We start from the raw sequence: 27037 nt of genomic DNA, 5'->3' as shown, positions 1-27037 counted from the left end.
GGAACCTTTTAATGTGTTTCAGAGTAAAAGGGAATTGGAAGATTACATTTCACTAGTGGTCTAATGCACGAAATTTGTGTACTGGGCGGGAGGGGGTGGTTTCCCTCAGCCTAGCCTGCACCCTCTCCAATCAGACATCCCTCTTGCAATCTGGGACCACTGGTTTTATAAGTTTCTGTAGAAGTAGTATCATTCATTCACACAATAAATAAGACACTTTGCATTAAGTATTAATTATGTGAGCGAACTATCTGAAATAAAACAGATTTTTCAGAAAAACAGTAACTAAATCTCAGAGAATAGTAAACTTACAAACTGCTATATATATAGTTATATTACATATTAATAGTTGATTAAATGTTGATTATAGCCAGGCAGTGATTGATAATATATGTAATTTTTAATGCAATATTTATAATATTACATCAGTTATATTTTAAGTTCACAAGTATGAAATGATTTAGAAAGTGGATTCAGTTCAGAAAAACTGTATACTTGCTATATTAAAAATATGTAAATACTGCCCTAGCCTGTTTGGTTCAGTGGATAGAGCATCGGGCTGCAGACTGAAAGGTCCTGGGTTCAATTCCAGTCAAGGGCACATCCGCCCGGGTTGCAGGCTAGATCCCCAGTGGAAAGCGTGTATGAGGCAGCTGTCAATGATTCTCTCTCATCGTTGGTGTTTCTATCTTTCTCTCTCCCTCTTCCTTCTTCTCTGAAACCAATAAAAATTGTTTAAAAATATGTAAATACTTCACGTGTAACATTCTCATTATTAAAAGTATAGCTTTGATCCCTAAAATAGAAATTATTATAAACTATCATATATATGATATTGGTTTCCTTTTAGGCAACCAATGCAATAGCATAATATCCTTTATGGAAATTGATTTCTTTCCCCAAATTGAACATGTTTCTCTCAACAAACCCTTTATTTGATAACAATTACAGTTTATGGTCAAAATAAAATGTTCATTGTTTTGGCAAATATTTTCTATCAGCAATATCTATATCAGTTATTTCAGCGAAGTAAACATCTGCTTTAGGACAAAGAGAATAGCAACATGTTTTTGGTCATGTGCCCATTGGCTAGAAAATATCAGAGGAAGATTGCCAATTGAAAAATAATTTTGATTTAAGAGAAGACTGGTTGGATTTTAAGTGAGAATTTACCAAAGTTTTCTTAAAAACACTTGACTAGCCGGGACCGGTTTGGCTCAGTGGATAGAGCGTCGGCCTGCGGACTAAAAGGTCCCGGTTTCGATTCTGGGCAAGGGCATGTACCTTGGTTGCGGGCACTTCCCCAGTGGGGGGTGTGCAAAAGGCAGCTGATCGATGATTCTCTCTCATCGATGTTTATAACTCTCTAACTCTCTCTTCCTCTCTGTGAAAAATCAATAAAATATATTAAAAAAATAAAATAAAAACACTTGACTAGCTTGGCCAGTATGGCTCCGAGATTGACCTATGAATCTGGAGGTCATGATTTAATTCCCAGTCAGGGGACATGCCTGGGTTTCGGTCTTGATCCCCAGTAAGGGACATGCAAGAGGCAGCCAATCAATGATTCTCTCATCATTGATGTTTCTATCTCTCTCTTTCTCTCTGAAATCAATATATATTAAAACAAAACAAAACAAAAACCCCCCACAAAATACTTAACTAAACAGGAACCAAAGGATACATATGAATAGCAAATAAGCATATGAAAGATGTTCAGTATCTTTTATCTTTAGAGAAATGCAAATTAAATGCACTCATTAAAATGGCTATAATTCCAAAGATGCAATACCAAAAATACTGGTGTAGTGGCAGAGCAAAACGAACTCCCACAAGTTGCTGATAAGAATGCAAATTGAAAATGAAGTCAATTAGGAGCCAGAGGATCCCAGGAGGAAAGGAAGAATGTGCTAAAAGTATCTTATAAGATAAATAAATTATAAAATGTCCTAATTTATTTCATTAAAATTATTCACTAGCTATGTTTTCCACTATAGACACTGAATAATACAAGTATTTATTTATCATAATCATGCAAAAGAAATATTGCTTCTGTTCTGCCTACTTTGTTCATTGGCGTCTTTAAGCCAAATTTATGACTAATGTATGATTGCTCTCACAGAGAAAGAATTTTCTATGCTTTATGTAACTGATGACTTCACATATTTGAAGATTTAAGACTACAGTTCAAAGTGTCCTTTACTGAATTTCACTAGCTGTTGCTTGCAGTATGTTTGAAGTGGGTAATTCAAATGGCTCTCTTCAAGTCAGTTTTAATTAATGACTGCACATTGAAAACCCTAGTTTGAAGCCTCTCTCTCTCTCTCTCTCTCTCTCTCTCTCTCTCTCTCTTTTTTTTTTTTAAATCTTCATCTGAGGATATTTTTTTCCATTGATTTCTAGAGACAGTGAAGAGGAGGGAGAAAAAGGAGAGAGAAAAACATCACCCTGAGAGAGACACATCGATTGATTGCCTCCCATCAGATCCTTACTGGGGCTGAAGAACCTGCAACTGAGGTACTTGACCAGGAATCGAACCCATGACCCTTGGATCTGTAGTTTGACACTAACCACTGAACACACCAGCCAGGCTGAACCCTTTCTTCATGCTTTATTGATATGTGTATCTCCCTAAAGGGAACAAGAAGAAATATGACCTGATATATCCAGTAAAATAAATTAGAATTTCATAGCAGTTTCAAATTATGATTACACTGGAGGCCTGATGATGCATGAAATTCCTGCAAGAGTGGGCCTTCCTTCCCCCACTGCCAGCACCAGCTTCCCTGGCACCTGGGACCCAGGCTTCCCTCACAGACCAGCTTCGTCTGGAAGGCCGTCCGGAAGGTCTAATTAGCATATTATGCTTCTATTATTATAGATTTTATCATGGTATAATTTTAACCAGAGAGTTAACGTGCAGTAATACATGTTACTTTAACAAAGTGGCTCTGCTAAGGGATGCAGATAAAGGCAATCCCTGACCACACATTCCCTAAACTTGCCCCAATCTCAATGAGCAAGCTCAGATTTTGCACTTAAGAGAATTCAGGTAGTTGATGAATATTCACCTTCAATCAGTGACCCAGAAGTAATGTAGACTTACATTTACATTGTTTAGGCAATGTCCAGTTTTAAAGTAAACATATTCTAAAACCTGTGATGTGGTGTCCTGAAAATTTCATTTCATTTCATAAAGAAGGATTGAAGTATGTTCTGGACAAGAGGGCCACAACATCCTCAAGACAATGATACAGAAAATTGTGCAACAATTTCCAGAATCATCTCACATATTGGAATAGTATAAGAATTACAGTAGATTTTACCTTTTTTTTTCTTTTTAAATATATTTTATTGATTTTTTTTTATTTTTTATTTTTATTTTATTATTATTATTTTTTTACAGAGAGGAAGGATAGTGTTAGAAACATTGATAAGAGAGAAACATCAATTAGCTGGGGATGTGCCTGCAAGCAAGGTACATGCCCTTGATTGGAATGGAACTTGGGACCTTTCAGTCCTCAGGCTGACGCTCTATCCACTGAGCCAAACTGGTTAGGACTATTCATTGCAATTTACAATAGCTTTGTAACTGTCCTTCACTGGGCCAGTGTGTGGTTGTTATTTTTTTATTTATTATTTTTTGATGAATTGATTGACTTTGAGACGGGAGAAAAACATCAATATGTTGTACCAATTATTTATAAATCCATTGCTTGCTTGCTGCTGCTTCTTCTTCTTCTTCTTTTTTTTTTTTTTTTTAAAGAAAAAAAGCATATTTTAATGAGAAGAAAGGAGAGGGAATAGAGAGTTAGAAACATCAGTCACCTGACTCCTGCACACCCCCTACTGGGGATGTGCCCACAACCAACATACATGCCCTTGACCAGAATTGAACCTGGGACACTTCAGTCCACAGACAACACTCTATCCACTGAGCCAAACCAGTCAGGGCCATTTCTTGATTCTTTAAGAGCCCTGACTGGGGACTGAATCCATAAGTTTTTAGCTTTGTTTGTTCAAAAAAACAAAAAAAATGAGCTTTGAGGACAGACTTGAGGAACTTAATGATCCCAGAATATTACTTCATTTATTCATTTTAAAGGCACACTTATTAAGACTATTTAAAAATTGTCAGTGGGGAAAAACTATATTTTAAAGAAATAATTGGGCCTTCATTTAAGTTTTCTCAATCTTTTCATTCTATGAACTTAAGTTCTCAAACTATGGAAAAGATCTTTAATTTAGAAACATTTTATTTAAACATAATGGTAACCACACTCAAAAAAATAAAAAACTGAAACACTTAACATTAAAAAACAGGAAATGGAGAAAAAAAATGTAGAATACCACCAAAATAAAATAACAGACAGAAGTATAAAGGAAAGAAATAGAGGAGACACAGAGCTACCAAAAAACAAATGATAAAATGGCTATAAAAAAAATCCTTATAGACTTAGCCAGTTTGACTCAATGGATAAATCATCAGCCTGCGGACTGAAGGGTCCCAGGCTCCATTCTGGTCAAGGGTACATGCCCAGGTTGTGGACCCAATCCCCAGTAGGGGGCGTGCAGGAGGCAACTGACCAATGGTTCTCTCTCATCATTGATGTTTCTCTCTCTCCCTTTCTCTCTGAAATCAATAAAAAATATATTTTAAAAATCCTTATACATCAATAATTACCCTATATGTAAATGGACTGAATTTACCAATAAAAAGGCACAGAGTAGCAGGTTTAGTTAAAAAACAATATCCAACCCTTCAGAAGACACATTGTGAAAGGGTGGAAAGTCATTCTCCAAGCAAACAGGTTTCACAGAAAAGCAGATATAGCCATGCTTATATCTACAAATTAGATATATGATCATCTGTATCAGCATTTTTCTATAATGTGTTGAGTTTTTGGTTTGCCTTCAAGTATTACCTTTACTTTTGCTTTTCATATGTTTTCTTATAATATATCTGGGTACGACACTCACTTTTTGATTAATTTTTCTAAATTCTTTAATCTGTAAATTATTTTTCTTCCTTAATAATTTCTCTCACTTCTGAAACTCAAATAATGCAAATGTAAGACCCTATGGTATTGTCTTACATGTTCCTGAGATTTTTTTCATTTATATTTTTCATTCCCTTTTTAAAATAGATTTATACTGCTCTATTTTCAAGTTTACCAATGTTTTTTCTTTTCCTGTCATTTTCATTTTACTCTTGAGACTGTCCAATAATTTTTTTTAAATTATTAAACTTTTTCAGTTCCTGATTAAGCCTTCTGTCTTGAAAGCATTTCAAGTGTACTTAGCTATATTTAATGCAGCATGGTTATAATAGTTTCTGTAAAGTCTTTAATAATTTCAAACATTTTCCAATGCTTGATAATTAACATTCCCTTGAGGGCTGTTATGATTTTCCTGGTTCCATGTTTTTCTAGGAATTTTGGTTAATATTATGGATATTTTCTATATATTGTTTTGCAAAGCAGAGTCCTATGATATCTTTTGGAGCATTTTAATTTTGCTTAAAAAGTATCAAAGCAAAATATCAACCTGGTTATGTTTATACCACAATACTTTCTGCGGGCTTTGTTTCTGATGTCAGTTTAGTCTTAAAGATCCTCTGGTCCTATTTGGTGTACCCCACATGCACATGACTCTGGGCCCAGTGTGGAGCCTGAGCAGTGTTTGGACCACAGCTTAGTTCTTAAAGTCACTGCCACCCCAGTGTCGGGTCAGTTTCAGAAAGGTACGGTTCAGTGTTGAACTCAGGATGTTACACACAGATGTAGGGGCTTGGTCTCCAGTTTTTCATGTTCTCTGGATGCCAAGAAGACTTCTTCTGACATTATATGGTTTTAATTTCACAAGGTATCACACACTTCCTGCTAGTGTCACTGCTTTGGAAGTGAAGCATCAAGAAAAAAAGAGGATTCCGTTAACATTCTTTGTATTACAAAGCCTGCGTTTCCCTGTTCTAGTGGGAAAAAAAAAAAAAAAATATATATATATATATATTCTTTCAGAGTTTTAAATATCATCTAGGTAACACATTACTGCTGCTAACACAAGACTGTAGTTTTGTGGCTGTGACTAAGGCAGTAAAAAGAGAAAAAATTTTGGATGGAGATTTTGAGGTTTCCCTCAAAATCTCCATCCAAAAGGGAAGGGATGCCCTTTGCTCATCTTTGGACTGAAGAGGGCTTCTCTTGGAGCATTTGTGGTGCACACCTGCTTCCCAGTCTGGGGTACTGACTTGCACAGGTATTAAGAGAAGATAACTCAATCAACAACAACAACAGCAACAACAAAAATGACAAACAAGCACTGCTTCGTGGCTATAGTGGATGTTCTTTCATTTTTTCTATTTTCCTTTCAATTTCTCAGCAATCCTACCGTCTTCAGAATCCGCAGTTGCATTTTTCAATGGTTTTTTTTTTTTTTTTTTTGTATCATCAGTTTGAAAAGATCTGGTAGGATATGCTTACTCCTATTTAGCCACAACTGAATGTCCAGTACATAATAATACTTACTAATACTGTCAAGATTTTTTATTTTTGTTAATCCTCACCCAATGACATTTTATTTTTATTTTTAGAGAGAGTCCAAGGAGGGGGAGAGACAGAGAGAGAAACATTACTGTTAGAGACTCATCTATTGGTTGCCTCCTGAGAGCCCTGACTGGGGTGGGGAACTGAGCCTGCAACTGACATACCTGCCTTGATTGGAATTGAACCCGAGATCCTTCAGTCTGAGGGCTGATGCTCTAACCACTGAGATAACTGGCTCGGGCACTGCCAAGAGTTTTTATATGTCAACTTGGCTGGACCCGGTCCAAAATTATTAAAAAAAATACTAATCTAAATGTTGCAGTGAAGGAACTTTGCAGATGTGACAGAAGTCCATAGTCAGATAAGTAAGGAAAATGGCTTTGGACAATCAATCAAAAGCCTTAAGAGCAAATAAATTTCTACCTTTTTAGTCACTGAAATGTTGAGGGAGCTAGTTACAGCAGTGTAAATTCAATGTTTTGACAAATAACCAAAATTTTCAGATCCAGTTATATTTCTTTCCTTTTTTTGATTTTATGTTTTCCTTTTTTCTCCCAATTCTTCTTGTTCTTCTTGTTCTTGTTCTTGTTCTTGTTCTTGTTCTTCTTCTTCTTGTTCTTCTTCTTCTTGTTCTTCTTCTTCTTGTTCTTCTTCTTCTTCTTCTTCTTCTTTTTTAATATATTTTATTGACTTTTTACAGAGAGGAAGGGAGAGAGATAGAGAGCTAGAAACGTCGACGAGAGAGTAACATCGATCAGCTGCCTCTTGCACACCCCCCACGGGGGACGTGCCCGCAACCAAGGTACATGCCCTTGACCGGAATCGAACCTGGGACATTTCAGTCCGCAGATCGACGCTCTACCACTGAGCCAAACCGGTTTCGGCCCAATTATTCTTCATGAACATTTTAACACGGATTTCTATACTTAAAATAAATGAATGGAAATCTTTGTGAGACTCTTCTAAAAACCTCTCCAACCCCCCCCCAGATATTTGCAATTTTTGACTGTTCTCTTTTATTTCAATTGTCTCAACCCTTTGTAGCCTATAGCCTTTCTCCTTATCACTTCAGTAACATGTTCTCTCAAGAAACACTAAGTCCTCATTTCTAAGAATGAACAACACATCTTAAAACAAAACAAAACAAAACAAAACAAAACATAACACCTTTTTGTCTTGACTACTTGTCAATAGTTAGCACAGTTGGAAGCTCTACACTTCTCTAAATCTCCTCTTGAATTACTTGGCATATTGAGCGAATTTTTATTTGTTTATATTTTTATTTCCACCCCACACTTTCCAATGTTTTCTTTTCTCCCACTAATTTTGTTTAGTTTTCTCTAAGTCTGCAATTGACCCTCTCTATTCTTAATGGTCACACTCTAACAAATTCAATTAACTTTGATGTTTTTCAAATTTGTAACTTTAACCCTAACACTGCTCAGATTAAAGCAAAACTGACTGCTGCACATGTCCACTTGCACATTGGTAGGACTTTTACCTCCGTGTGTCCAAAAATGGATTTATCTTTCCTCTCAATCTGCTTGTGAGAAACACTGTCTCTAGTTTAATAAAATCTACCAAAATCCATCCATTTGCCAGTGCTGAAATTTATGGCAAAAATTGTTTTAAAATTTTTGTCTGATCCACTTTTAATCACAAAACCCTGGTAATCAATCAAGTTTTGTATCACTCTAGTTCTCCCCACCTCCATTGTTATATCCTGGTGTCAGATCATTTCTGCTCAGCAGTTTTGTAATAACACCAAAACTATCCTTCCAGCCTTTAAATATTTTCCTTCATTCCAATAGGAAGAATAATTTCTTTTTCTCCCCAAAGACCCATATTTGAAAATACCACCTACCTAATTTCTTATCCAAACAATAAAAATTCTATACACCTTTGTTTCAGCTCTTCTTCCTAGACTAATTTCTATCCCCTTCTTCACCTGTCTATAACCCACCCATATCAAACTTATTTCACATTTATAAACATTCCATATTCTCTCTAACCTATGCCTTTGTCCATGATGTTCTTTTTTTCAGGGTCCTCCATATCATATTCCAGGTCTAAAGTGCAAAGACTTTGTTTTTCTAATATCCATTCTATACCCAGTGATTTGAATATTATCTATGATATGCAAATCATATTTAAAATATATTTTCACTGATTTCAGAGAGAAGGGAGAGGGAGAGAGAGAGATAGAAACATCAATGATGAGAATCATTGATCAGCTGCCTCCTGCACACCCCCTACTGGGGATCAAGACAGAACCTGGGTATGTGCACTGAGAATCAAACCGTGACCTCCTGGTTTATGGGTCAATACCTAGTCACTTAGCTACACCGTCCAGGCTACAAAGCATATTTTGAGTACTTTAATAAAGGAGGAATAAAAAATAGGAGAGGGCAGCAAGAAGCAAGAATGTATAAACCAAACACATTCTTTAATTTTAAAAGTGTAAGATTTTTATGGATGTTAACTATATACTTTAAATTCATATAATTCTGGCCCTTTTCACAAAGTCTAAGCCTGACTCAAAGAGAAAGCTAAAAACCTACTGTCTTTTAAGAGGAAAAAAATACGTCAAAATGCCACTTTTGTCTCTCACATGTAAGTCCCCAAATCTAAGAAATAAATTCCAAAATATCACATTCATCCATTGATTTAATACATACTTACTGAATGTTTATTGTTAAAAACCAGAGATATGTAAATTAAAAAAATCACTATCCTTTATGTTTAGTGAAAGAGAGCCATAAGTGAAATAAATATAAGCATTATAATACAGTTCAATGACAAATGTATTGCAAGAAAGACATAGAGGGCTCTTTTCTAACGCCTTAATCAGAGAACGTCATGGTGTTGTTGAAAGTTGAAGAAATATAGTTTTCCAAACAAAATTTGTACTTCAGCCTAAAAAGAAATGCCACAAATGTCTCCAAATGAAGTTTAGGGGAAACTAAGGCTTTCGACCTTGATGTAACAAAAGTTATCAAAGTAAGAAGATAATGCAAAGAGGGTGGACAGAAAGGTAATAAACAAACAATGAAAGATCTTTTGCAAAGCTAAGAATATGCTTTAGACTGAAAAGAAACCTTAAGTGAACTGAAATTATTTTAATCATTCTGATAACAGAATGTCTTAAATCCTTAACTAATTATGAAGTCAAATCTGCTGAGGTGCTTAGCACTCCTAGGCTTCCAAATTCAGAGCAGTTGAAAGTTCATATACTTAAATAAAGAGAATACATATTATAGCTAATACCATTTTCCAGAAATGCTTCTTTAAAAAAGTATACTAATTCACTGAGGGGTTGCTATAGTATTTCATTTTAATTTTAATGCAATTATAGGCCAGATATATTGAGTTATATATGTTAAGGGCATACTGTTGATAGTAAATGAATATAAAATTCAAATTGAGGCTCCAAGAGCTAATACTCATAACTACTAGATTATATGGAGAACATTTAACAGAAAAGATAATCATCATCAATTAAGGAAAAACAAAGTACAACTCAATAAGATGAAGAATCAGCATAAATGGTTCATTTCAAATGCTTGTTTGCCTTTGAGTAAAATCTACAAAAGTAGCTAGATCATTTAAAAAAATGAAAATAGCAAAGCAAGATGCTGAAATGATCTGCATCTATGTGTGATTATACTGGATTGTATCTCTTGTGAGCTACCCATTTTTAAAAGATTTCTTTCATAATTATAAGATGAAAAACAGATTGCTGATATTACTCTCTGTAATGGGACTCCTTGCATCCTTGCTGTTGCAAATGGAAGATTTTTTTGAGTTAATTGACAATACAGCTTGATGCAGTTTAAATACAGACATTCATTGCATAAACAAGCAAACTATAGTAATGTTTCAATTTTGGTAAATTAGTAGAATAAAAGAACTCTGAATTATATAGTTGCTTTATCATCTTCAAATATCTCTATACAACATACTACTAACAACATGAATTCTTCAGAAACTTCATTTCAAGTCTTCTTAAATACTTCATTACATATATTACTAAATGGGTATGACTTTTAGTCAATGAAAGAATACTGTTCTGAACACATCTTGCAAGTGGCTTGTTAAAAACATCTTTAGTGAATTCTTAAGTGGAAAACATTATTAAGTGGATGCTCATCATTTAGAGCAAACATTCAAATTACCAGTGGCACACAACATCTAAAGTGAATAAAGAGATTTTGCCAGAGTCAATAAGTAAATAATAAGCATTTACATCAGTGCTTTCTTCTACAATAATTAGAAGATACAAACAAATTATTTTTCTGGGAAGATATTTTTATTATTCCCATTTCATTGGTGGTAAAACTGAGACATTATCTTAGAAAGCATGCCAGAAAGCTAATGACAACTTGGTGACAAAGACAGTAACTATACCTGTCAACTTATTTATTTATTGACTCTACTACCTCTCTATCCCTCCCCCCTTGTCTCCCTCTACTCTGCCCCTGCCCCTGCCCCTGCCCCTCCTAGGCCTTCATCACATTATTGTTTGTGTCCATGGGTTATGCATACACGAATATTCTTTGGTTGATCTCTTCCTCTTCTCCCCACTCACGTCTACTTCAAGATCTGTCAGTCTGTTCCATTTACCCATGCCTCTGTTCCTATTTTGTTGCTATTCAACTTCTAATGCTCTTCTTCTCTCTAAATTTATCCAACAAAGATTTTGAAATAAGATCTCTCCTATGTGTTAGGACCAGAACCACAAACTGTAGCTATAAAACTCATATTCAGTAAATGGATACAGGAAATAAACAATTAAATAAATAACTTTGTAATATTATTTATATGAATACATTAATGCAGATTAAGTAATGCAGGGGAAAGGTGATATTTCCCATAGAATGGTCAAGAAAGGTCTTTTCAAGGAAGTCAAACTGGAATAAATTAAATAATTGAACCACAAAGATACCACTAGTGTATTTATAGTCTATATATTTCTTTTTTTAACTATTTTAAAAAATATATATATTTTATTGATTTTTTACAGAGAGGAAGGGAGAGAGATAGAGAGCCAGAAACGTCGATGAGAGAGAAACATTGACCAGCTACCTCTTGCACACCCCCCACCGGGGATGTGCCCGCAACCAATGTACATGCCCTTGACCGGAATTGAACCCGGGACTCTCCAGTCCGCAGACCGACGCTCTACCACTGAGCCAAACCGGTTTCGGCTATATATTTCTATACATATATATTACATACCACATTGTTCTTACTTTATAAATAAATATACATGCATACACATTTATGCATACATTTATAAACACAAAAATATGTATGCATATATTTAAAAATATATATTTTATTGATTTTTTACAGAGAGGAAGAGATAGAGTGACAGAGAGCTAGAAACGTCAATGAGAGAGAAACATCGACTAGCTGCCTCTTGCACATCCCCTACCGGGGATGTGCCCGAAACCAATGTACATGCCCTTGACCGGAATCGAACCTGGGACCTTTCAGTCTGCAGACCGATGCTCTACCACTGAGCCAAACCGGTTTCGGCTGCATATATAATATTGTTAAAAATAATTTTAAATGCATTTTCTCAACTAAGTTTTAATTCCTCCAGGAAATAAAAATTTATAATTGTTCCAAACCCTCATTCTGTAGCCCTCATCCTCTACACAACAAAGGCAAAGGTAGACACAGTGGAAATAGTTGTTTTATTGATTGAATAATTTTGTAGAAAGATATATGAAATATGAATATATCAGAACATACTGTGTGTTCATATGACAGATATATCCTTTATGAAAAGGTATGCATGTAGCATGTATAGCAATATTAATATTAATATATATGAAGTCTATTCCTATTCCAAAATGTCAATCCAAAACCTTAGGCATCCTAATCAGAGATATTACCAATCTGTTAAATTCCTACTTCTGACTATGCCATGATCAAAGGTAAGGATACACATTTGACCCTCTCCCTATTCAGATAACGAAGACAAATGAATGTACTGACTTTGGTAATTACTTTGGAGATGCTACTGAAACTGCTGCAGCCATTTGCCAGTTGGAATAAAAACATTCTGTAGTGCCCTGGCTGTGTGGCTCAGTTGTTGCAGCAACATTCCATACACCAAAAAGGTGTGGGTTGGATTCCTGGTCAGGGCTCATACTAGGTTGCAGAATAGATTGGCTGTATGAGAGGCAACTGATCGATGTTTCTCTCACATAGATGATCTCTATCTAAAAAACAATAAAATATATCTCCAGAGAGGACTAAAAAAAAAAAATTCTATAAAATTTTCTAAATAACATATTTTGACAAATATTCAAAGAACTGCCTTTGAGAAAATATGTGGATTTGGGGGGCGGGGAGGCAGGTAGTTAGGAGTGGATACCAGAGTGAGAAAAACACACCTTTAAAATATACTTGTGCCCAAGGGAATGCTCTTGCTAGGTTAGGAGCATATACACTATTTTAAATTTCAAAATGTACTGCTGCTACACCAAAGCCTATAATGTGATATAGTAGTTATAATTTACAATGGCACCTCAAGGTTATATCGCTACCTGATGTCCCAAGGACATGTATTAAATTTATAAAGCCTGCCTGGTGGCAAGCTATGAAGAGTATTTCAGACATTTGAGGAAGAGCCCCAATCCCTAGGGATCTCCTCTGAGTCTTCCATTGTTTTTTATTTTTTTCCCAGAGGTTTAAAATGACATCTCTATCTGAATAGACTATTAAAGTGCCATTGGATCTGCTGAGTTAAAAAGACCAATTGAGAAGAAAACCTTTCATTCCACACTGGAATTGTTTCAGAACCTTTTCTTGCTCAAGGGCCCACACAAACCCTGCGGCCTTATGAATTATTTGAATGTAAGCTATCTCTAAAATTTATCTGATAAGCTATCTCTAAAATTTAAGAAGCCCAACCAAGTTTTACATGTCTTTTTTAGTGATAGGTCACATAACTAGTAGCAATGTGTGCCTCAATTCGAAGACAATAAATACCGTGACAACTTTTTAGATTATTAGATCCTTGGAAATTTTATTGAAGAGGAGGTATTCTCAAACTTCCAGGTATATTTCTAACCTGGAAAGTATGTAATACATATTTGCTAATTTATTTGTTCCTTTCTCCTCAAGTCTAATCAAGCATGCTGTTATAAACCGAGCTATTCTGTTATGTCAAGGAAATCAAGATTTTTGCACTACTCTCTGAGAAAGGATGAGGATTACGATATACCTGAGGTAATACCTTGAAAATGTACTGTTTTCATCTCCAGGTAAAAGAAAACTGCTTCTAGAAGACCTTCTTAATTTGCACAGTGAGAAAAGAAATCACCAGGTCAGAGGCTTCATATTAAGTTACGTGAGCCTTGTTCCACTAAGGATATCACATTTGGAACTGTAGGGCAACTGAAATAAGGACCAAGTAAGATTCCACTGTAATGGATAGCCATTCTTGACAGTTAATAGACTTAACACGTAAAATAAATAAGAATGTCATAGAGACCACAAACATTTAAAAATTAATAAGATTAATTTATTGGATTTTTTTAGCTATACAATATTGTTTTGTATTTACTATATTGTTAAAAAAAAGACATAGTGCTTACCTACCATAAAAACTTTCAGTTCATTGGTTGGGGAGCCAGTATGGGGAATATGACTTCTAATAAGTTCATTCCAATATACATATATAGAAGCGTAAGTGACCCTTTCAACTGGTTAATCAAATGACCAGTCGCTATGATGTGCACTGACCACTAGGTGGCAGACGTTCAACACAGGACCTGCCCCTGGGTTGTCAGTGCACTCCCAGAACCAACCTCCTGTGGTCCCTCCCCATGGCTGGCCAACCTCCTATGGTCCCTCCCATGGCAAATGGCCATCACTGGCCAGGGTGAGGAATCACCACCAGGCCTCTAGTTATAGATAAAGGAACTAGAGAAATAATGGCATTGTTTCCATGGACCCAATGATATACTCCTATAAAAATTGGAGTTTCCAGGGAATAATATCTATTCAAAACCTGTTTCTACTAGAACATGAACAACTTATTTTGCCTTGGTAATAATACAATGTATCAAATTTGAATAATCTTAAAAATACCCCATTGTATAAATTTAAGTCAGACTTGTGCATTTAGACCTAGAAATTATGCATTTATTCAATCAAATAAAACCATTAGTACATTGTTTATATATTTTATTTCTTGCTAAACTTCTGATAATTTCTTACCACCAAAATTTATCAATATGTAGTATACATCATTTGGTATCTTTTTACCCCTACTTAAAATATGATCATTTTATCCCCTTTATTGCTTGAGGTTAAGGACAACGGTAAAAACTCTGTCATTCTGAGGATACCTCTGAAATTAGGGATATCATCTTCACAGCAGTACTTCCTACCATGACCCCCACCTAAAGGGCCCAGCAATCATAGAAGTTTATACAAAAACGGACCCTTCTTCATGAATGCATTTCTCATTTCCTTAGTAAAGAGATATTCTTCTGGGTAACAGGGTACATATGCGCATATCTTTCATAAAGAATGCAATTCAGGTTTCCATTACCTTCACATTTAATTAATTACTTTACATTATATCACAGAAGGATTGGCACCTTGACCTTATTTATTTATAGCCACTATTGACAGTGCAACTTTCAATCAGTCTACCACCCAAATTCTTTGAACCACTTTCAACCACTTGAATATATATCTAGAATCCAGAATCTCTGATGAATTACCTATAAATATAAACTTCTCCCACTGTTATATTTTATCCTCCATATTTAACATATTTAGAATCCAATTTTATACATCTCCCTTAAACATCCATAAATACAAATTTTCAAAAATTTGCAGTTCTTCTTGAAAATATGTTACTTCTTCCTGTGTCACACTCCACATTCAAATCCCTGCAGCACATTATGATTCTAGGTAGAGACGAAATAAGGGACTGAAGTAGTGGACCTTCCAAAAGATAATCATTCTCTTGTGAAGGACTTCTTAAAAACATTATTACAGAGCTCTTAGGTAAAGACAAAAATGGGTTGCTTTCACTATAACGGAGACTCAGGACAATTTGGAGAATCAAGATTTCTCAGTTTCATTTGAGCCCAAGTCATGAATCTACTTCCTTCCAAAGAGGTTCTAGTTATTGCATTGGATATTTGATTAATATTTGGATTCTGCACATATTAGAATTCTACAACCTGCTTCATTACATCTTGCTTATGATTTTCAGTCACATCCACTTTGCAGCTATACAAGAGGTCACATAGATCTCTGTTTCTATCACTGTGACTTGAAAGATGACAGTTTTATTTCCTGAGCTTGCCATTTTCATTCTGTAAACCAGGGGTGTGGGGAACATTTTTTTTTTTTTTTTCCTGTCAAGGGCCATTTGGATATTTATAATACCATTCTCAGGCCATACAAACTTATCAACCTAGAAATTAGCCTGCTATATTTGGTCAAACATTTAATTAACTCATCCCTAATGCCTTGGCAGGGCCGGACCAAATTGATTTTTCTGGTCTTGTACGGCCTGTGGGCTGGAAGTTCTCCACCCCTGCTGTAAACTCTGCAGTTCAGTTACATACAACCATCCTCACTCATTAAGTGTTGTCACTCTAATAGTCATGTGGACAGCCACAGGTCTTACCAAAACCTGGCCTCCCTCAGGTGTTTCATCCTAAGCACCCAGTGATTCTCATATAAGGAACCCACCTGCCGAGGCATGCCATATTCCCAGTAGACCTTTTTCCGTTGTAAATAAACTCAATATGGAGCTAAGGCCAATCTTAGCATCCCCTCTGTGAGGATCTATTTCCTAAAAATGAATAAACAGAAAACACATTTTGTGCCAAAGCAGGACTATAATGATGAGTTAGTTACATAGTTGTCTTCTAACGCCTCAGTTTGACCTGGCCATAATGAGCGTGTTCACACATTAGAAATGAGCAGACTATACAAATCATGGATCTTCTTGCCCACCTTACCATAGGGCCAGTTGTTAAACATTTACCATCAAATCACTTTATTTAATGTATTTAAAGACGTTTAATAGGGAGAATTAATTAAGCATGTATTGGAGAGCTAAGAGCGAAAATGGTGTCATAATTATGGGAGTAAGTTCCAACATTTACAGGTAGGAGGTTAAAAAAAACAGATGCAATTATGAGAACCCAGTGGCTCAAAAAAAAAAAAAAATGCTGTGCTATGAGATGGGTTCTTGGAGAGATGCTGCATTCCTAGACCTCTAAGTTGTCCTGACTAAAGAGAGACACCCCAGATAGGGGCTCACACTGCCGTGTGGGAAATGGCCTGCTGTGGCCTCAGATGGACCAGAATTTGTTTCCCAGTAGAGTGAGGGAGGGGCATGGTGGGTGATGCAGTAGCTGACAACAGGACATAGCTCGTTTGCTCTTGGTACCTTTAGTAAGTCCAGCGATGCTGTGCAGAGCATGCAGCTGGAAATTGATCATAACTGACCCCTATCCCTGCAGGAATGCTGACAGGGCCCTGGAAATATTAGAAAGCATTATTTTTTCCCCCTCATCTTCTGATCTTCCCCTAATGTCTCCTATTAGTAGACCCTAACATTAAGCTAGCTAGTCAGAGAAATTGGAAAGTACCATTTGCAGAGTCAAAGCCCAAGAAAGCAAAATTGAGCATAAAAGACAAACTTAGAATTAAGAAATAAGTAACCAGAACTTGTAACTTATGCATCTCAGAAATAAGTTTAACGTTTTAATTAAGAGCAACTGAAAAATCATGGAATACTTGATAGTCAAGAAACTAGCAAATAATACTCGGCATCAGTGTGCAGGGTGGATAGGAAACAGGTTGTAATTAATAGAAAACATTTAAGAGACTGCTGCATTAATTTAGGTGAGATATTTCAAGGGCTTCAATTATAGCAGCTCCAGTAATCTGGACAGTCAGGTAGTTTGAACAGCAACTCAAGACATCAAATTTCATTCAATGTAGGTTACACTGAGAAAATGCTAGATTTAAAACTTGAAACTATTGTTTTCTTACTGTAAAATTTTTTCAATGTGCTTAATCTATAAAAAAGAAGTTGTTGGGCACAGAGTTCATTTCATTGCTTCTAATTTTGTTTTCAGGCCTTAAAAATAATTTAATAGCAAACATTATACAGAGTTTTAGAGGTATGTTTTAATTATCAATTGGATTTGGAAATTAAAAACCATAGAATTCCAAGTTAGAAATGCCATTATTTTACCTCTATATAGCTAAGCTGGATATAAAAGAGTTAAGTCAATCATACGGTAATAAAATAAGTAAGTTTAATAATTTCTTTCATAGCTTCAGGGTAATTTATGTATATTTATAATATGCTTTCACATCTAAAGCAAGAGCCCCCCCCCCCCCCCCCCCCATTAAGTTTCCATTTTAAGCATAAGCCTGTAACAGAGAGTTATTTAAGGCCTTGGTTATTCTCAGACAGTAAGATTCTGGAGTCCTCATATATATTCTAATTAGAAAAAGATATAGAATTAATAGTATTAATACAATCTCAGAAGGTAAATGTATATTGTTTGGCAACATGCTTACTGATGAGTTCATGTGCAAACCATTATGAGCCTATGTACCACTCAGGCTTTGGAGAACCAGGATTAGGCAGGGATCTAACGGGGATATTGGAATGAAAAATTGCAAATGTTTGTCCCAATAGAAATAGCCCAGTGATCAGATGAATACAGTCTAAAAAATTAGTCATTTGGATACTATTCAGGTAATGTTTGGCCTCTAGAGTTCCAACCAATAAGAAGGAGATAGAAACAAGACATTCTAGGCAGTTGTTCCAATGGAAAATTAGGAGATATGCTGAGGCAGAAGTCCAGTGCTATCAGTGGATTTAGAAGTGGGAGAGGCAGATCATGAAGTGCTACGACTGAGCATGGCATGAGTTTTTGCTCATCCTGATTAAATCGCGGTTCTCATTAATAGCAAATGATATGCAGGAGAATGGCTTCTGGCTTCCTGATTTCATGAGTCACTTTAGCTTTCCGCAGTTCTGGATGAATTCTTTCGGAAGGAGGGAGGCGTCTGCTGACATATGCAGAGATATTGGTAGGAATGTCTTAGAAACAAAGACAGAATTGGACCAACACACGGCTCTTCACCAAAGATCTGCCACAGAGATTAAAAAAAAAGGTGAAACAATAATGGCTAAAATTATCAAGAAACATGGAAGACATCACAAGTACAGGAATAGATTTAACCTGTCATTAGCTATGTAGTTATTCAGAGAAAATAAACAATTTATGAATGCCATAAAATAATTATCAATTTGGGTAAACTTACAAAAATGGAAGGAATAAAAGAAATATTACTGATGAAGAAGAAAAAAAGACTGGGTGCTACTATATACTCAGCCAAAGGAATCAATAAAGCAGTAAAGTAGAAAAAAAAAAGTGCTTTAAACAGATATAAGCTCTGAACTCATTAATGTAGCTCGGTAAAACTGGGGGTGTCATTATATGGCTATTTCAGCACATTGTTGAATTCAGATGAACACCCAAAAGCAATGGCAAAGCAATTGAATTTTTTTTTTTACAGTAGTCTTTTGAAAAATATCAAAGGTACTGCAATAATACCTTGGGAAAATTTCTTAAAGTGCTTGCCACCCAATTATTTTGTGAAAGCCTCAAGCATTGGTACTTCATGTACCCCCAAATGTTTCTACCAATATTCCCTAGACTTCCTCAAGTTCAACCCAATTCTGTGCTTTCAGAGGGGCATCTCCACTCTTTTTTTGGGGGGAGGGTGGGTGGGTGGGGAAGGATAGTCTTCCCTCTTCTAAGAATAGATACTCTGAATTCTTCAATGCAAAAAAGACAAATCAGTATGAGTTCCTTCAATTCTTTCAATCTTTACTATGATTTGAACAAAAAGGCCTAGAAACAACAGATTAATTTATTTTATTGATGTCTTTATAAGCAGATGTATTTCTTAAAACAAATTACTTCATAATTTATTTCCCATTCACACTTTATACATAAAATCATACTGACACCCTCACCAGCCCCACATAAATAGCTACTTTAGAAATAGAAACTATTTCTGCAAAGAATTTATCTTTACTTAATAGTTTTATCATCTCCACCAACTCCTATAAGTCTTATCTGCTATATTTGAAGAAATTGTGTGCTTATCTGATCTTTATAACTCCTCTTCATTTCTTTTTAAAATTCTTCATTGTTTAAGGTACAATATTACATATGTCTGCATTTCTCCCATTGACCTCTCCCCAGCCACTCCCACTCCTTAGCATATGCCCTCACCTCTCTAGTGTCTGTGTTCATTGGTTATGCTAATATGCATGCATATAAGTCCTTTGTTTGATCTCTCCTCCCTTGCCCCCGAACCCTGGTCTTCTCTCTGAGGTTTGATAGTCTGATTGATGCTTCTCTGTCTCTGGATCTATTGTATTTTTGTTTATCAGTTTATGCTGTTCATTATATTCCATAAATGAGTGAGATCATGTGATAATTATCATTCTCTGACTGGATTATTTCGCTTAGCATAATGCTTTCCAGATCCATCCATGCTGTTGCAAATGGTAAGTCCTTTCTTTTTAACAGCAGCGTAGTATTCCACGGTGTAGATACAGCACTGTTTTTTAATCCACTCATCTGCTGATGGGCCCTTAGGCCATTTCCAAATCTTAGCTATGGTGAATTGCGCTGCTATGAACATAAGGGAGCATATATCTTTCTGAATGATGTTTCTGGTTTCTTGGGATATAGTCCTATAAGTGGGATTACTGGGTCAAATGGGAGTTCCATTTTTAACTTTTTGAGGAAACTCTGTACTGTTCTCCACAGTGGCTGCACCAGTCTGCATTCCCACCAGCAGTGCACGAGGGTTCCTTTTTCTCCACATCTTCGCCAGCACTTATTTGTCAATTTGTTGATGACAGCCATTCTGACAGGTGTGAGATGGTACCTCATTGTTGTTTTGATTTGCATCTTTCGGATGATTAGTGACTTTGAACATGTTTTCATATGTCTCTTGGCCTTCTGTATGTCCTTTTTAGAAAAATGCCTACTTAGGTCTGTTACCCATTTTTGATTGGATTATTTATTTTCCTTTTGTTAAGTTGTATTAGTTCCCTGTAAATGTTGGAGATTAAACCCTTATCTGACATAACACTTGCAAATATGTTCTCCCAGGTAGTGAGCTTCCTTGTTGTTTTGTTGATGGTTTCTTTTGCTGTGCAGAAGCTTTTTATTTTGATGCAGTCCCATTTGTTTATTTTCTCCTTAGTTTCCATTGTCCTAGGAGCTGTATTGGTAAAGATTCCTTTTCATTTCTAACAATTCCATTTTATTTCTTAACCTATATTTCTATCAAGTCTATTTTTAAAGCACTTGAGCATGTATGTGTCAAATAAAACAAATGAAATAAAAAATTCAAGAGAAACTGATTTCTAGAAGTTTCAACAGCAGATCTAAGAGAATGTTTGACACTTGCCAGCTGTGAGGACTGTATTTCAGATATACAACACTGGTTCCATTTTAGTCCAACGTCATATTACAGCTGCTGAGTAAAGAATATGTTTAGATTTCTGAAAATATTTTCAAGGGAGATCATAAATGCTGAATGTGTCAGTGCAGCATTTAAACATTTTTTTGTATTTACTTTGTATTTCAAATATAGAAACAAATGATCACATTGTCTTACTATAAAAAGTGAACTAAAAGTACATTCTGGATTCTAAGGAATTTTTCTTTATTCAACAAGTAGCAATCTTATGGTGATTAAATAAATTTAAAGATTTAGATCTATAGGACAAGTATTTTTCCTGATATTTTTTACTTTGGAGATGTTAACACATTTATGTACAATGCATTTCTTTTTCATTGTGGCTTTTTTTTTTTATTAAGGTAAATTACATACAGAAAATAGATCTTGTACATTTCATTGAGTTTTGACCATTTTATATGTCAATGAAATTAACACTTCAATCAAAATATAGAGCACTGTCTTTACTATAGTATTTTCTCTTAGACTCCTTTCATCTACATGTTTCTATCACACAGGCAAGTGCTATTCCAATTTCATTAGTTTTGAAAGTTCTACAAATTTATATCAAAACAGTAATACAGAATATGTTCTTTTGTTCCTCTCTTCTACTCATGTTGAGTTGGCTTTGCTATATATATTTTTTTAGATTCTAAAGATGACAGCTTAGAACATTTATATTTAAATGTTACTTTTTTCTAATATAAACATTTACAATTATAATTTTTTCTTAGTTCTGATTTAACTGCATGACATTAAATTTTATTTACTGTTTTCATTAGTGTTCAGTTTAAAATATTTATTTTTAAAATTTTCTTGCTATCTCTTTAGTGACTATGGAGTTTAGAAGAACATTGATTAATTTCCAAAAAAATTGGGTTGGCTACATGTTTTTATTAAATTTTAATTATATTGTCATTATAGAGCAGACTTAGAAAGGTTTCAACTTTTGCAATCAATTGTAGTTTGTCATATAAGCCAGTAAATCATCTCCATTGGATAATGTCTTAGCGTGCTAAGGCCGCCACAACAAAATATCCTGGTCTAGGTGACTTGAACAACAGAAATTTATTTCTCACAGTCCTGGTAGCTGGAAGTCTGAGGTCACCATGGCAGCCTGGTCAGATTCTGATGAAAGACTTCTTCTCATTTGTGGATAGAGAGCTAGCTGCTTTCTCCATGTATCCTCACATGACACAGAGAAAAATAGCTCTGATGTCTCTTGCTCTTCTTACAAGCATACTAATTTCATCATATGGACTCTGCCTTTATGACCTCATCTAAATCTAATTGCTTAAGGCCCCACTTTCAAATACTATGTCATCGGGAGCTAAGAGCTTCAATATATGACTTTTGAAGGTATACAAACAGGTAATCCATAACAGGGAACAGTTATGGATTTCAAAGTCATATGTGTGCTCCATCTGTTGACTATAGTGTTCTATATCTATCAGTTCAAATTGGTTGATAGTGTTGCTCAAATAGTATATTTCCCTAATTTTGGCTTATTTCTTGCAGCTACTCAGACAGAAATATTAAACCTCAAATGCATCTATATATTTTTTCTTTTTTACCTGTCAGTTTTGTTTTTGCCATTAAGTATGTATACATTTAGCTGAAACCGGTTTGGCTCAGTGGTAGAGCGTAGGTCTGCGGACTGAAAGGTCCCGGGTTCGATTCCGGTCAAGGGCATGTACCTTGGTTGCGGGCACATCCCCGGTAGGGGGTGTGCAAGAGGCAGCTGGTCGATGTTTCTCTCTCATCGATGTTTCTAGCTCTCTATCCCTCTCTCCTCCTCTCTGTAAAAAATCAATAAAATATATTTAAAAAAAAAAAGTATGTATACATTTAGAATTGTTATGTTGTGGTGTGTATGTGAAGTTGCATTGTAAGTGCATATAGTGATGTGACTGTTATAGTGTCTATGTATCTCTTTATTTCTGGTAATGCTATTTTGAATTCAAATCTGTCTCAGTAATATACCATGCCAGGCTTCTTATTACTATTATACAATCTGCAGGGTATATTGCAAATAGGTTTCATTTTTATTACAACCTATGTGTATCTTTATATTTAGAATTTTCTCTTATAAACCGCATATAGTTGCATCTTCACTTATTAAAAGTTGATAAAATATAACTTTTCAATTGTAGTTATTAGCCTATCTACATTTAGTAGGGCCATTGGTACTGTTGAGGTTAAGTCAGTTATTTTATTTGTTTTCTGTGTTTTTCAGCTCTTTATTGTATCTTTGACACTCTTTCTTGACATATTTTGGAGTAATTTTTCTTCCTCTATTCTCTTAAAAATTTTTTTTTTAATTTTATTTTATTGATTTTTACCGAGAGGAAGGGAGAGGGATAGTTAGAAACATCGATCATCTGCCTCCTGCACACCCCCTACTGGGGATGTGCCCACAACCAAGGTATAATACATGCCCTTGACCGGAATCTAATCTGGGACCTTTCAGTCCACAGATCGACACTCTATCCACTGAGCCAAACTGCTTAGGGTTAATCCTCTATTTCCATATGAAGAGGGCATCTATAAGGATGATATTCTTTAGTTTACTCTAGTTGTAATGGTAATTTTTAAATTATTAAAAATTTCCCTAAATTAATACTAAACTTTCTTTAAACAAAGGCAAGGATTCTGCATGTTGTCTTTGTGAACTGCTATACTTCTAGCACCTAAAACATTGTCTGGTAAAATGTAGGAACTCAATTAAATACCCGTTGAATGACTATTACTTATTATTATTGCCTAAGCTGATTTTACTCTATGATTTACAGCTGTCAGAGCAGGCCTGAGGGACTAAGGTGAAAGGTTGTTAAGGGTCTCTGTGCACACAGAATATAAGACTTCCTGGAAATAAGTCATCCTTATAAGGCAGAGCACCTGTGAGACATCTACTAGGTATTCCAGGAATGTCTGCAAGTCTATGCACCTTCGCTTGGACTTCCCAGCATCTAGAGTATTTCTGATGTAATATTCTTTCCTGAAGACCTGAGTTTTCATCTGGTACCATTTCCCTCCAACCTGAAAAATTTCCCTTAGCATGTCTTATAATGCAGGGCTGCAGGTGATGGAGTCTTTTAATATATTTTTCTGGCAGTGTTTTTATATCCCCTCATTCCTAAAGGATATTTCACTTGATGTACAAAGACATTATAACTTGATGTGAAGTTCTTGAAGGATATTTTCAGTGGATATAGAATTCTACATGGAATTTTTTGTATCACTTTTCAGGTGTCGGTCTAATATTTTCTGACCTTCAGAGTTTTTCAGTCAGCAATCAAATTCTTGGTGCTGTGCATATAGTGGTTCCTCACCCTCTGTTTTCTTTGGAATAGTTTCAAGATTTTGTTTTTATCTTTGGTTTTCAGCTCTCAATCTGACATGAGGTGCCTACACAAAGTTTTCTTTAAGTTTATCATGCTTGGGGCTCAACAAGCTTCTTGATTTTTTTAAAGTTTATATTTAATCATATTTGGAAACTTGATTCCTATTTTTGGCCATTTTTTTTGTTACATATTTATTCTGCCCTATTTTCTTTCCCCTTCTCTCAGTTCTCTAATTATATGTAGGTTAGACCTTATTATATTGTTCCACAGGTCCCTATTTAAAAAAAAAATTTTCTCTGTTAATCATATTAAATAATATATATTTCTTTATCTTCAAGTTAACCAAGTACTGTTTCTTCATTTCATTGTCAAATTCATCAGGAGATTTTTTTTTTTTAACCTGAGCTGAGATAGCTCAATATCGTATCTGTTGTTTTTCCCCCTTAGTTTATTTTTTAAATATTTGTCTGTTAAATAAAAACAAAAGCAATTTGACATGGGTAGTATAACATATTTCAATAACACTTAAAAACCGCAGAAAAGATGGAAGAAAAAAAGTGAAAATATATTATTATATTATAGATTCTTATATTAGGAATTATTAAATCTCAAGAGATTTTGTTTCATTAAAGTAGTGAAGGACATTTAGACTTATTTCTTACTCTATATTTTATTTTTAAATTGCCTCCTTAAAATATCTCCATGTTTCACAACATTCTTTTTTTACATTACAATTATTATACTACATTTAGTCGTGAATTTAATAAGTGCCAAATAGGAGGTTGCCACACTCATTTCACCAATACACACTTCAGATGCTAGACAATATATTTTGTACTAAATCATTATTAAAAACATAAAAGGAATTAATTTCACTGATTCAAATAAATGTCAAATGTCAAATGTCAAATTATCATCATAATTTATAAATAAGTATAACATTTACCTACTAGTATACAAGGGTTCACAAATAGTTATCATTGCATAAATCCTTCTGGTGAAGTTTGCAGATAGCCCACCAGAATGGTAGCATGAGATTCAAAAATTACTTTCATCCGTTCAGGATTATCTATTTAGAATCTATGGAGAAAAAAAGGATAGCTCTATTAAAATCACCACAAGCATCTGGAGCACAAAACTTATTTTAAATATAATAGTTCATCAGCTCCATTGTCACATAAGAGATACCTGACTGACAAGTCTTAAGACAACAATAATTTGAGGAAAGAGCAAACTTTTGTCACTCATTGTTCCTATCAGGGTCATTTTCAATTAACTGCAGTAAGAACATATCTCCCAGCCTAATTTTATTTTTCTTGATTTTTTTTCAGTGACATACGTGTATTCCTTAAACTCGACATTTTTTCAATCATTTTAGGACTTTTCAATCCATTACTTAATTGTGCTTCATCTGTTTATATATATTTAAATTTGTAATTAATAGAAGCATAATAAATAACTCCAAAACATAAAACATGTACTATAACCCTCAAGTTACCTGTCTATCTTTTCTATATAGAAATCTGCTTGAATCTTTGTGTATGAACTTAAGTTCTGCCATAAATCCCAATTTGACCGGATGATGTATTACATAATATACTGCTCAGACAAATGTGCTCCATGTTTAAAAGTCACTGATAAATGTATTGTATTTCATGCCAAATTCCTTGATCAAATCTATAGTTTCAGCAGGATGGAGTTTTCTAATTCATCTTTAAGTAAATTACCCAGTGATGGTGTAAAATCAGAGGGGGTGAAGAGACATTAAAAAATAAGACTGAGTAAATAGAAAATGAGTACCAAATGGGGGAAGAAAAAGCAAAACACTTTAATTTGTCTAAGACACTAAAACTTAAACATTAAATAATTGGTACTTGAGAAATACTACAATGATTAGAATTATATTTTAATAAGGAATATAAGGAAATATTATAAAACTATTTAATAATACTTTAAGTGCTCATGACAGAACAAGTATTCATATTTAAAAATAATATGTAATTAGTGTTTCTAGTGGTAATGATCAAGAAAAGAGATCCCTAACATCTGTCATCGAGTAGTTGGCTTCTTGCTACTACACAGATTTGCTGTTATTGTGTAGAATTTTAACAATTTTGCAGAACTTGAACATCAGATGAAGTCACTATGGAACTGTGATAGAATGAGATAAAAATATGATATCACAGATAAAAACAAAATCTATGTACTAGTAAATGTAAAAATGGCCAAACATCATATTTGTAACTCCTACTATTTCACTACGGACAACTCATTTCATTCTTATTCCCTACTATGTGAATCATAAAATCCCCCTCAGTTTATGACAGTACCCACTCCAGAACAAACACCCACTTCCTTGAATCTTCCTTAAATCACATAAAGCAAGTCTGAATCCTATAAGAACCACAGTTAACAAAAACTGACTTACTAAGACGCCTCAAATCTTTCACTGGTTTATTGTCATCTCAGGTTCATGAAGTTTAACAGATTTAACCTTATTTTACTACTAGAGGCCTGGTGCATGAAATTCAAGCACTGGAGGTGGGAGGGTCCCTCAGCCTAGCCTGCACCCTCTTATAGTCTGGG

This window comes from Pipistrellus kuhlii, unplaced genomic scaffold (assembly GCF_014108245.1).
Source record: "Pipistrellus kuhlii isolate mPipKuh1 unplaced genomic scaffold, mPipKuh1.p scaffold_m20_p_3, whole genome shotgun sequence".
Taxonomy (NCBI): domain Eukaryota; kingdom Metazoa; phylum Chordata; class Mammalia; order Chiroptera; family Vespertilionidae; genus Pipistrellus; species Pipistrellus kuhlii.
The sequence above is the reverse complement of the archived record's forward strand: the minus strand, read 5'-3'. Positions refer to the sequence as shown.